Source organism: Pinus tabuliformis, chromosome 2_2 (assembly GCF_031772625.1).
Source record: "Pinus tabuliformis cultivar Carrire ecotype Pingquan chromosome 2_2, CPIR1, whole genome shotgun sequence".
In the NCBI taxonomy this organism is placed as follows: Eukaryota; Viridiplantae; Streptophyta; class Pinopsida; order Pinales; family Pinaceae; genus Pinus; species Pinus tabuliformis.
Genome location: NC_142300.1, coordinates 164,875,926 through 164,888,724, shown reverse-complemented (window position 1 = coordinate 164,888,724; position 12,799 = coordinate 164,875,926). Strand labels below are relative to the sequence as shown.

Genomic DNA, 12,799 nt, shown 5'->3' with positions numbered 1-12,799 from the left:
ATGGCAGATGACATAGAAATAAGGGTTTAAAGAGAAGTTCCACAGATTTACCACTCTTTTCAGCCTCGGGCAATGGCCAAATCCATGGAAGAAATTTTACAGGGGATGCAAAAAAAGACAGAGATTTTGCCAATGGCAACGGCAATGTCAAGCATGGAATTACCACATGTAATGGATCAGATGCTGCCATCAAATCACATGGAAGACGACGTAGAAATAAGGGTTTAAAGAGAAGTGCCACGTATTTACCACCGTTTTCAACCCTGGACGATGACCAAATCCATGGAAATAATATTGCAGTGAATTTCTTAAATTCTCCCTCCACTGTTCCGGATTTCGGATTCTTGAAGGAAGCCACCGTGGAACAATCCGAATCAGGATTTTCAAAGTAAACGAAAACAGGGCACGGGGTTATTCAATGCGATGCAAAGAAATCTGTTTTGTTATTGCCAGAAGATGATAGTAATAATAACACCAAGAAAGATGAGTTAGTTGCCCTGGATAATGAGAGAGACCATATGAAAACGGACGATTCTTTGATTTTCCGGGAAGCAACAGATATGGATGCACATGAAAATGGAGTTATGGGTATTGAACAAGTCGATTTGGCCGACCCAGAGGATAGGGTTTCGGTTTCTTTACTAGGGGCACATAGATCAGTTGTCATGAATATGCCAACAAATCTAGAATACATTTCGAATACGTGCAACAATTGGGGTTCTCCTCCTGAGTTGAGCCAACGGACTGTGAATGTTAGTTTGAATGTGAAGGCCAACTCTTGCATGAAATGCATAGTTGAGAATGAAATAGCAGAAGATCAGGCATCGAATGGGGCCACTTCTCCAAGTTGTGGATCAGAACAGCAGCAACAACCTGACAAGGATTCAAATAAGGGAAGGGTCAGTTTCGGAGATCCCCAAGCACTAATAGATTGAGAGCGTGTGATTGCTCACAGCTTCGAATATCCTACATATGTTGGGATGTCCCCATTCCAATATTTTTTCAGTGAAATATATGGAGGCAGTTCTTTGTGAAGCATAACATCAGTTGGAAATGATAAAAAGGGATAGTGGGTTTACAATACAATGTTCCATGTTTCCTGGAGATGTGAATTGCTTATTGATGTATGATTTTTTGTGTGCCTTCATTCCTTTCTATCATTATTGACTATCATTCCAGCAAAGATACTGGCATTCACATGGAGATGCTTGATGGTCAGTTCCAGAGGTCGTGTGCTGATGAGCTTTCTGACATAGGATGCTTAGTCATATTGATTTGTGGAGTGGCACTTCTCCAAGTAACAGACATTAGTCTCATATACCATTTTATCAAAGGACAAGGCACTGTAAAACTTTATGTGGTGTTTAATGTACTAGAGATATTTTATAAACTCTGCCAGTCATTTGGTGGGGATGTGCTTCAAGTGTTATTCAATTTAGCAGTGGGAGTTGCAAGTAGCTCTAAATAATCTATGGCATTTGAGACTGCACATTTCATTCTAGACCAAATGATAGTTGTTGTTGCATTCATCCTCTGTCATTTTAGCCCAAGCAATTACTTTATCAGCTGCAATCATATCTCACAACAATGCCTTGTTGGCACTACTTGTGTCAAAAAATTTTGTGGATATTAAGAACAATGTTTTCAAACATGTGAGCAAAGAGAATCTGCACAAGATGGCATATTATGATACTGTGGAGAGGTTCCATATCATGGCATACATCATATTTGTATTGGCTCAAAACATTTTGGAGGTAGAAAATGCATGGGTTTGGAGTTTTGCAATGAACGCATGCATGATTTGGTGTTGTGAAATTCTCGTGGATGTTATCAAGCATGAATTTCTTGCAAAATTTAATGAGATAAAACCATATGCTTATTTCATGTTTGTCATTTCCTCTTAAACCATTAAATAATGATGAATTAATGTTTCCCTATTCGTGTTCAAACTATGTTGATACTTTTTAGTTCTTTTACAGGCATGGTTGCAGCGTTGACAAATGAGAGTGCTACAAGCAAATCTATCTATTTTGCTCATTGCACATCAGAGATGATCTATATAACACATTTGTTGGCGAAAGAGCCTGAGAAATTGACAGGTTCACTTCTGGCTGATACATCTGTTACATTGCTGAAGGGAAGAAATGCGTGGTATGGTCAACGGATTACAAAGGGAGAGATTAGGCCAGACATGGGACATCATACAAGGAAAAGGAATGATACAGGTTTAAATCCAATTTTGAGCTTAGGAAATATTTTTCTTTTTCTCTTTTATTGATTGTCGCAATACATGTTTCATAGTTTAAATGAGACATAGCAACCACAAACTAAGAAAACTGATTTTGGAAAGCTTCCCAGGAGACCCATAAGCTTTTTAGCAGTCCTTGGCATGCTTTAAAAGTAAGTTCATAATCCAAAGATGGCAGAGTATTTATGGTTGGAAATGCAATATCAAATTCCATATTGCAAAGATGGCAGAGTATTTATGGTTGGAAATGTAGTATCAAATTCCATATTGTAGAAGCATGAATGGCTACTTTCTATTTTTTTATAATATAGGGTGTATCAATCGTGCAAACATTCTATGAATTGCTTTGCCAACCGAGTTTAAGTGTCATGCATCTAGAGAGGAAAAAGGAGGTGGTTCTTGTGGAGCTATGTCCCATTCTTAAGACTCTGTACAATATCCTTATAAAAAGTTAATAATTTTATGTTTGCTTGTAAGGTTTCAGTGTAGAACAATCTTGTTACGAATGTCATATCCAAAAAGGTTGTCTTGTGAAAGGGTCAATAGGACATTTGATTCCCTTTCCCCTAAACATGATCAAAGTTTATCATTTTTTAAATCTTGGCACGAGCAATAATTTATATTCTACTTTGAGAAAGGATTGATTGGAGCAATTTTAACCTCTTAATGCAGGGAAGCATCAGCAGAAGCTATATTACAAGCCTTAAGAGATGATAATATGTATGATTGACGTCATTGTATTTAGATTGCTTCAGTAAATAAATGCTCCATGCTTCAGTTACCATGCACTCCGAAGACAGTCCAAATTGACAGGGAGTCAATTCTAGAGTGTTAAGATAATAAATTACGATATTTTGTGAAGGGGTTTTAATTTCATCAAAGATTTTCTTCAGTGACCAAAAATATAGTTGTCCCTTCATTTGAAGTATTTTGTCATGATGGTGTAATTGCACAATTGTTTTTCTGATTGATAGAACAACAATGCATTCTTGGATAAAATTGGTTGTTGGTACTGGCTAAAAGATTTAGGCAGATTGGGTAAGTATAGGCATTTGCCTTATGTAGTTGGTGATCAATTGTGTATAATCAAAGTTATCAATTGTTTATAATCAAATAAGGAAGACCACTTGCTGAGTAATATTTCCCTTGCTATTTTGTATATTGCAAATCAAATGCTACATTTTACCAAGTTTATTGGTGCGTAGAAATTGAACATTTATAATCTCCATCTTCCCCATCTAAGGGAAATGTGACAGAAAAGCTACAGAGGTTTGCAGCACTATAAGTAATCCTAATCTAATTTGTTTACGAATACCTAGTGCTTAAAAATAAATAGAAGCCACCTAATGTCCAATTGCAATGGGTGTTGTGGGCAAGGCAGTCCTCTCAATTGTTAAATTTAACAGCCAACAAGTATTTACTATTTAGTATAAAACAATGGTCTCATGGTTGCTTCTTGCGCTTTCATTCATTTCTTGTGACAAATTTTGTATAGTTTCAGTGGTTTTAGATTAAGTTTTGAATTTTGGCTACCATGCCCAATAATAGTGATTGAGCATTGCAACTGGCATCTCATAGCATTGCATAAACATACAATTTGTTTCACAGGCATTCATTATGCCTTAAGTTGTTATCATTCCTGTTTGTAATTTTCTCTTAAACCATTAAATAATGATGAATTAATGTTTCCCTATTCATGTTCAAACTATGTTAATACTTTTTAGTTCATGTACAGGCATGGTTGCAGCTTTGACAAATGAGAGTGCTACAAGCAAGTCTGTCTATTTTTCTCATTGCACATTAGCGATGATCTATATAACACATTTGTTGGCGAAAGAGCCTAAGAAATTGACAGGCCCACTTCTGGCTAACACATATGTTACACTGTTGAAGGGAAGAAATGCATGGTATGGTCAATGGATTGCAAAGCGAAAAATTAGGCCAGACATGGGGGACATCATACAAGGAAAAGGAATGATATAGGTTAAAATCCAATTTTGAGCTCAGGAAATATTTTTCTTTTTCTCTTTTATTTATTGCCACAATACATGTTTCATAGTTTAAATGAGACATAGCAACCACAAACTAGGAAAATTGCTTTTGGAAAGCTTCCAAGGAGACCCATAAGCTTTTTAACAGTCCTTGGCATGCTTTAAAAGTAAGTTCATAATCCAAAGATGGCAGAATATTTATGCTTGGAAATGCAGTATCAAATTCCATATTGAAGAAACATGAATGGCCAGTATCAAATTCCATATTGCAGAAACATGAATGGCTACTTTCTGTTTTTGATAATATAGGGTGTATCAGTCGTGGAAGCATTCTATGAATTGCTTTTCCAACTGAGTTTAAGTGTCATGCACCCAGAGAGGAAAAAAGAGGTGGTCCCTGTGGAGCTATGTCCCATTCTTAAGACTCTGTACAATATCCTTATAAAAAGGTAATAATTTTCTATTTTCTTGTAAGGTTTCAGTGTAGAACAATCTTGTTATGAATGTCATATCCAAAAATGTTGTCTTGCGAAAGTGTCAATAGGACATCTGATTCCCTTTCCCCTAAACATGATCAAAGTTTATCATTTTTGAAATCTTGGCACGACAATCATTTATATTCTACATTTGAGAAAGGATTGACTGGAGCAATTTTAACCTCTTAATGCAGGGAAGCATTAGCAGAAGCTATATTACAAGCCTTGAGAGATGAGAATATGTATTATTGACGTCATCATATTGAGATTGCTTCAGTAAATAAATGCTCCATGCTTCATTTTCCATGCACTCCGAAACAACCCAACTTGACAGGGAGTCAATTCTAGAGTGTTAAGATAATAAATTACAATATTTTGTGAGGGGGTGTTAATGTTGTCAGAGAATTTCTTCAGTGACCCAAAATATATTTGTCCCTTCATTTGAAGTATTTTGTCATGATTGTGTAACTGCACAATTGTTGTTTTGATTGATAGAACAACAATGCATTCTTGGATAAAAATGGTTGTTGGTATTGGCTAAAACATTTAGGCAGATTGGGTAAGTATAGGCATTTTCCTTATGTAGTTGGCGATCAATTGTTTATAATCAAATAAGGAAGACCACTTGCTGAGTAATATTTCCCTTGCTATTTTGTATATTGCAAATCAAACCCTACATTTTACCTAGTTTACTGGTGTGCAGAAATTGAACATTTATACTCTCCATCTTCCCCATCTAAGGGAAATGTGACAGAAAAGCTACAGAGGTTTGCAACACTATAAGTAATCCTAATCTAATTTGTTGACAAATACCTAGTGCTTAAAAATAAATAAAAGCCACCAAATGTCCAATTGCAATGGGTGTTGTGGGCAAGGCAGTCCTCTCAATAGTTAAATTTAACAGCGAACAAGTATTTACTATTTAGTATAAAACAATGGTCTCATGGTTGCTTCTTACACTTTCATTCATTTCTTGTGACAAATTTTGTATAGTTTTAGTGGTTTTAGATTAAGTTTTGAATTTTGGCTACCATGCCCAATAATAGTGATTGAGCGTTTTAACTGGCATCTCATAGCATTCCATAAACATACAATTTGTTTCACAGGCATTCTTTATGCCCTAAGTTGTTATCATTCCTGTTTGTAATTTTCTCTTAAACCATTAAATAATGATGAATTAATGTTTCCCTGTTCATGTTCAAACTATGTTAATACTTTTTAGTCCCTGTACAGGCATGGTTGCAACTTTGACAAATGAGAGTGCTACAAGCAAGTCTATCTATTTTGCTCACTGCACATCAGAGATGATCTCTATAACACATTTAATGGCAGAAGAGCCTGAGAAATTGACAGGCCCACTTTTGGCTGATACATATGTTACAGTGCTGAAGGGAAGAAATGTGTGGTATGGTCAATAGATTGCAAAGGGAGAAATTAGGTTAGACATGGGGACAACATACAAGGAAAAGGAATGATACGGGTTTAAATCCAATTTTGAGCTCAGGTAATATTTTTCTTTTTCTCTTTTATTTATTACTGCAATACATGTTTCATAGTTTAAATGAGACATAGCAACCACAAAGTTGGAAAACTGCTTTTGGAAAGCTTCCAAGGAGACCCATAATATTTTTATTAGTCCTTGGCATGCTTTAAAAATAAGTTCATAATCCAAAGATGGCAGAGTATTTATGGTTGGAAATGCAATATCAAATTCCATATTGCAGAAACATGAATGGCTACTTTCTATTTTTGATAATATAGGGTGTATCAGCCGTGGAAGCATTCTATGAATTGCTTTTCCAACCGAGTTTAAGTGTCATGCACCCAGAGAGGAAAAAGGAGGTGGTTCCTGTGGAGCTATGTCCCATTCTTAAGACTTTGTACAATATCCTTATAAAAAGGTAATAATTTTATGTTTGCTTGTAAGGTTTCAGTGTAGAACAATCTTGTTACGAATGTCATATCCAAAAAAGTTGTCTTGCGAAAGTGTCAATAGGACATCTGATTCCCTTTCCCCTAAACATGATCAAAGTTTATAATTTTTGAAATCTTGGCACGGGCAATAATTTATATTCTACATTTGAGAAAGGATTGACTGGAGCAATTTTAACCTCTTAATGCAGGGAAGCATCAGCAGAAGCTATATTACAAGCCTTGAGAGATGAGAATATGTATGATCGACGTCATCGTATTGAGATTGCTTCAATAAATAAATGCTCCATGCTTCATTTGCCATGCACTCCGAAGACAGTCCAACTTGACAGGGAGTCAATTCTAGAGTGTTAAGATAATAAATTACGATATTTTGTGAGGGGGTGTTAATGTCGTCAGAGATTTTCTTCAGTGACCAAAAATACAGTTGTCCCTTCATTTGAAGTATTTTGTCATGATTGTGTAACTGCACAATAACAATGCATTCTTGGATAAAAATGGTTGTTGGTACTGGCTAAAAGATTTAGGTTGTGCAGTGTGCTATTGGTTTCTAGGTTTATCACTGTGTAAGCATGGAAGTGAACTCTTCACTCATCATGAGGGAAAATGGAATAACAACAGCAACGTGTGAGGACTCATTTCCCCCGCCAATGATTGAAGAGTTCACTAAAACCAAAATGCATTGATGTCAGTTTTTTTCTTATATTTATGTATGTCTTATGTCTTATGCATTTCCTTTGCAGCATGTGGTGCAAATGCTAGTTAAAGCCAATGAGTCCTGGTTGAACTTGTTATATGCCACATATTAGACATATCACATATTAACATAATTACGCAAGGTGTTTCTCTCTTTGCCATTTGATCCATCGTTAGATGATTGGATTGTCCAGGTTCGTTGATTTAATTGCACCTACACAGATGGTTTTTTGTTTCCTTTGCGCAGATTTCGTCGTCTTATACAATGACGGGTTACTAATTGATTTTAACAACTCTGGGTGAAACAGTGTGCAGAAGGAAGAGTCTTGATTTTTTCGCGAGAGTTTTGTTTCTTCTTTAGGGCCACGAACAATTGTTGTGATCAGAGTTCACAATGGTGCATGTGATAAGCACTCTTGTTCTGTTATAGCGAAGCATTTTATCAATGCCCTGAATGCAGTTGTTGAAGGAAGAAAGCCAGAGTTTCTTGATGGCCCTGGAAGGCATAAACTTCTGTCTCCAATAGAGGATATGATACCTAAAGGCAAAGGAGACAAGGGTTTTTTTTCAAAAGACCTTGATGCTTTAGGCTATGCTTAGGACTCTAGAAAGTACTCTCTACTACCATTCAGTCGAGAGTTCACCAAAATGCCCATCAAGGTTGGGTACATGTCTGACTCTCTTACATACAGACTTGGAAAAGAAGGTAATCAATCTGTAACAATTTTCCTGGTTATTGTGTTCATTGCTTTTGTTCATGTTCTGATTTTGATTCCATTTTTCTCTTTCTTTCTTCTTTTCCTGATGATGCTCATGTTTTACAACTGCTCTGAATCGATCTCTTTGATCAAATTCACCCATGACATGCACTTAGTCCCATCAATTGGCCTGCTTAAACAGGTGAAATGGCCTTTGAACCAGGGTGGGGCTATGTAACACCCCCACCTTACTGTTGAACCAAGAACCATTTAAGGTTGCATTTGTTTTTGACAGAGAGCAAGTTAGTTTCAAGTTTGCATTCATTTTTCTTATGACAGAATGGTAAACTAGCATTTGCACCTTATGTTGCAAAGGAAACGTCGTAATGCATAGAGTGGTGAAGAATAGCATAGAGTGGAGAAGGATAGGGACATGTGAATGGACATTGTTGAAAGCAAGGGTGGATGATAATGAGTTACAATTGCAATAGTTAGTTATGTGTATTCTGAAAATGGATATTTTGTAAATAATAATAATTTGTGAAAGAATAGCGACATGTGAATGGACATTGTTGAAAGAAAGGGTGGATGATAATGAGTTAGAGTTGAAAGTATTAGTTATGTGTATTTTGAATATGGATATTTTGTAAATAATAGTAGTGTGTGGAAAAATAGCAACATGTGAATGGACGTTGTTGAAAGCTAGGGTGGATGATAATGAGTTATACTTGAAATGATTAGTTATGTGTATTCGAATATGGCTATTTGGCAAATAATAGTAATGTCATGTAGAGGTTATTCATTATCCATGTAGTTGTTTTTGTTTATGTGAACATGTTTTTGTACATTATTTTAAAGTTTTTTTTTTTTTTTTTTTTGTCTTCTGAGATGTAATTTTTCCATATGTTACCTATTTATGGTGTTATTAGAAAATATTATTATATTGTAATGGAAGAGGTGAAAGAAACGATACGACATTGTGAACAACATCATGGTCGTCATTCCATATTTGAAAATGCATGAAAATTTGTTGGAGCCATCATGGTAATAATAAAAATTCCAGCATGCTTTTGAAAAAATTTAGCTAAATTTTTTGAAAAAGTGGATTATAGTTGTCAAGTTTTAGAATTTTGAGTGCCTTAATTTTGCACAGAAAATGATAGAAATTACAGCGTAATTTTGAAAAAATCCAGCGAAGTTTTTTGAAAATGTCAATTCAATACTCTCAACTCAATGAACTCAGTCAACAGTCGAATAGTCACCGGCAAATGTTTCAATTCACTGCAATTCTCGAGCCTCAATTCCTTAAAGATCTTCAAGTGACCAAGTGAAAGTGGTAGACTGTCCAGCGAAGGGCTCCCTATTTCAAAAACTTCTAAATAGCCCAAGTCTCCAATTTCATTTGGAAATTCTTTTATGTTTGTACCCCTAAGATCTAATTTTTTTAGGTACTTTTGATATGCTATTTGTGGAGGTAATATTTCAATGTTCTTACAATAGGAAACATCTAAACATTCAAGTGTGTTGATGTTTCCCAGTGTTTCGCTAGAGACGGTTAAATTATAGCACCAACTCAAATCAAGATATTTAAGACGAATTAAATTACCAAAAGAACCTGGAAGCATCTGCAACTGTAGGGAGTGAGACAGACCTATGTATTTCAGGTTTATTAAATTACCAAAAGACTTTGGAAGCACCTGCAAATGAGAAGTGTGAGACAGATTGATGTAATCCAAGTTTATTAAGTGCCCAAAGGAATCTGGCAGTGACTTTAGATTTGGGCAACTTGTTAACTCCAATCGTTTCAACGACACCAAATGAAAAAATTCATCCGGCAAAGTTTTAAGATTAATCTTATGGAGGACAATCAGTTCGAGGTGCTTAAGGTGCCCTATTGATTTTGGTAACTTTGAAAGGGGAGAATAAATAACTAACTGTCGCAACAGCAAAGGTGCCTGCAAAATGTTCCAGGGTTTTAATCGTAAGAAAGAATTCGACGATTAGCTTCTACAAAACCATTTAAATTCGTTGCAAATCCTACTGTGCGAAATCAATAACGAATAAACACATACTTTAAATCTCCAAAATTTTATTTACCTGATATCCGGATTGCCACAATGATTTCAATTTCTTCCCCCGCACTTCTAAAACCCTAAGGTTCTTCATAGGTATCCAAGAAGGCAGAGAAAACTAGGGGCATTTATTCCAGCAAAGCCATATAAGGTTTGGTAATCGCGAGATAGTCAAACCCTAGAAGTGGATAGGGCTAGCTAAAGGCATGCAAGCAAAAGAGTTCCTGGGACTGTTGTGCATCAAGGCCTGTTAATTTATAAATTGATGTGTTTTGAACTCCTGAATCTGTGAGAACAGTTTTGTCTCTAGATGTAATCAAAATTAAGCTATCTGCCCTGAGTACACTTTGAACCGACAAAAATGCATCCAGCTGATTTGCCTAATCTATGTCATCAATAACTGTGAAAGCATTAGAACATGAGAGATTTCTTTTAAGAATCTATATGCCTTCATAGATGTTGTCTATATGAATATCAAAGTGAGTCAAGCCATTGAGAATTTCACTCTGCAAATGATGTAATGAACCTTTATTTGCATTTTCCCTAATATCACATAAAAAGTAAGATTTACTGTAATCTGACCTCTTCCTGTTGAAGAGTTCTTTCGCCAGGGTTGTCTTTCCAACCCCGCCCAACCCAACAATCCCTACGATTTGAACCTTTCCACTCTCCTGCTGCTGCTGCAACAGGACTCTATTTTCAAAGTCCTTCACCTTTTCCTCCAAAGCAGTTCAATATTTGGTGACATTGAATATCAATTTTTTCACCTGTTTCAACACGCATTCAACCACTTGATCTAGCAACTCCCCTTCGTCTCTGGTTATTCACAAGAAAATAAATACAACTAATGAGAAAATTTAACCTATGTATATCTAATCAGCGTGAAGTATTACAACACTGAGAGGGGAGGGTTGAGATCTCACCCATTATATGTGTCCAGATCGAAACCCCTTATTTCTGCAACACGAGAAAGGGCATCTCTGCAGGTTTGAATGCTGGTGGAGTCGTATCGCGGTTTCCCTTCACTCGTTTGCGTGATTTCTAAGTTGCATAGATCTTGAGCATACACCCCATCTTTGCCCTGCGACAAACAAAGATCATCTGGTTTTCCACCATAAAACACTGGAATAATAGGAGCCTTCGACTCCAACATCAAGAAGAGCTCATTCAAACACGAAGTTGATGTTGCATATGTACGAGAGAAAATAGCCACATGGACTGAGGCGGTTCTAATGGCAGCTTCTATTTCTGAAGAAAAATTCCCCCCCTCATACAATTCCGGCCGGTCCAAAAAGACTCGGATTCCGTGTAAACGAAGGCGATGGTAGAGATGTCTAGCCAAGGTTTTCTTAACATCCGGCCCTCTATGATCGATAAATACATCCAATATAAGTTGTGATTGTTGTGGGAATTACATGAGGCGGAGGCTGTCGTTGCAGCCGCGGAGGACGAGGCATCAATCGTCGAAACTGCAGGACGAAGATTGTGAGAACGAGGAGGCGAACTTTCAATTTCTATCCCGATTTCATTTTCAAGAGGGCTTTGGGGGCATGAGGATATAGGGGATGCCATTGCCAATGCCGATTCGACTATACAAACAGAAATTGGAGCCCGTAAACTAAAATAGCATTAACTCCACGAAACCGTAAACGGAAACAGCCATAAACTCCACGAACTCTCCCGGAAGCTCGGCGCACAGATGTCAAGTGGAGAGTGAATTATCGACCTAATTAACTAATAACTAATACGACTAGCAGTTGTCCCAAAAGGTACAAATAGAGGCTGATATATTGATTGAGAAAATCAAATCATGAAACTCTTGAAGAAACTCCATTTCTAACTTTTCATTTTTCAATTATGGTAGTGGCATGTAGCATATTTCCTTCAGGTTGGCATCTCCTCACATATGACCTTAAGAGGGGATTGAGAGAGTTTGAATTTCAACAATTGTTTTCGTGGAATTCTGAATTAGGCTCTTAAATATATTAAAGTAATTTTTATAAACCACTGCCATTGTACATAATTGAATTAAATGTAAACTTTATGAACCACATACATGTTATTAGTATGTAATCTTAAAAGTAACATGTTAAGAGTGATATGGTTCATAAAATGACTTAATATAATCTAATAACAAATTATTAATGTTTAAAATATTGGTGGATCCATATCCAATTTTAAATCTGACATCTAGTAACTTATATACATACACACATCAACCGGATTTAGCTCACATGGTTGGCATAAATGTTGTTAACTTGTTATCGCCCCCAAACAGGTTCAATCCCTACATGTGATGTATTGAGTTCATAATGAGTATTTCTTGTAATGGATTTGAGCCTTGATGTCTGAGCACTCCCCCAAGGATTAAGGCACATTGTTATTCAATTGTCTTGTGAGCATGAGTTGGCGACACAAGGCAGTGGAGAACACAGATTTGTGTTTGTGTGTGAACTTTTGAGAGGTTCAGCATACAAAGAGAGGCTTGTGCGCAGATTTATAGGAGAATTTCCTTGGGACTTACGCAAGGAAATAGGGAAGCAAGGATCAAAGTCTTGCAAGGAGTTCTTCAGCTTAGTACAAGAATAGAAAATCAAATTGGTTCCTATTGAAACAAGATTGTTTTTGTAAGATATCTATTGCTCATTCTTCTATCAATAAAATTCTCAATCAAGCAGATGGTTTT

At 36.4% G+C, this 12,799-nt stretch overlaps 2 pseudogenes; both read left to right on the top strand.

Moving 5' to 3' along the window:
- The first annotated feature begins 560 nt into the window (after window positions 1-560).
- Window positions 561-1,904, top strand: LOC149191939 (protein POLLEN DEFECTIVE IN GUIDANCE 1 pseudogene; annotated as a pseudogene).
- Window positions 1,905-1,981: 77 nt separating this feature from the next.
- Window positions 1,982-7,113, top strand: LOC149191938 (putative glycerol-3-phosphate dehydrogenase [NAD(+)] 3, cytosolic; annotated as a pseudogene).
- Window positions 7,114-12,799: the final 5,686 nt, after the last annotated feature.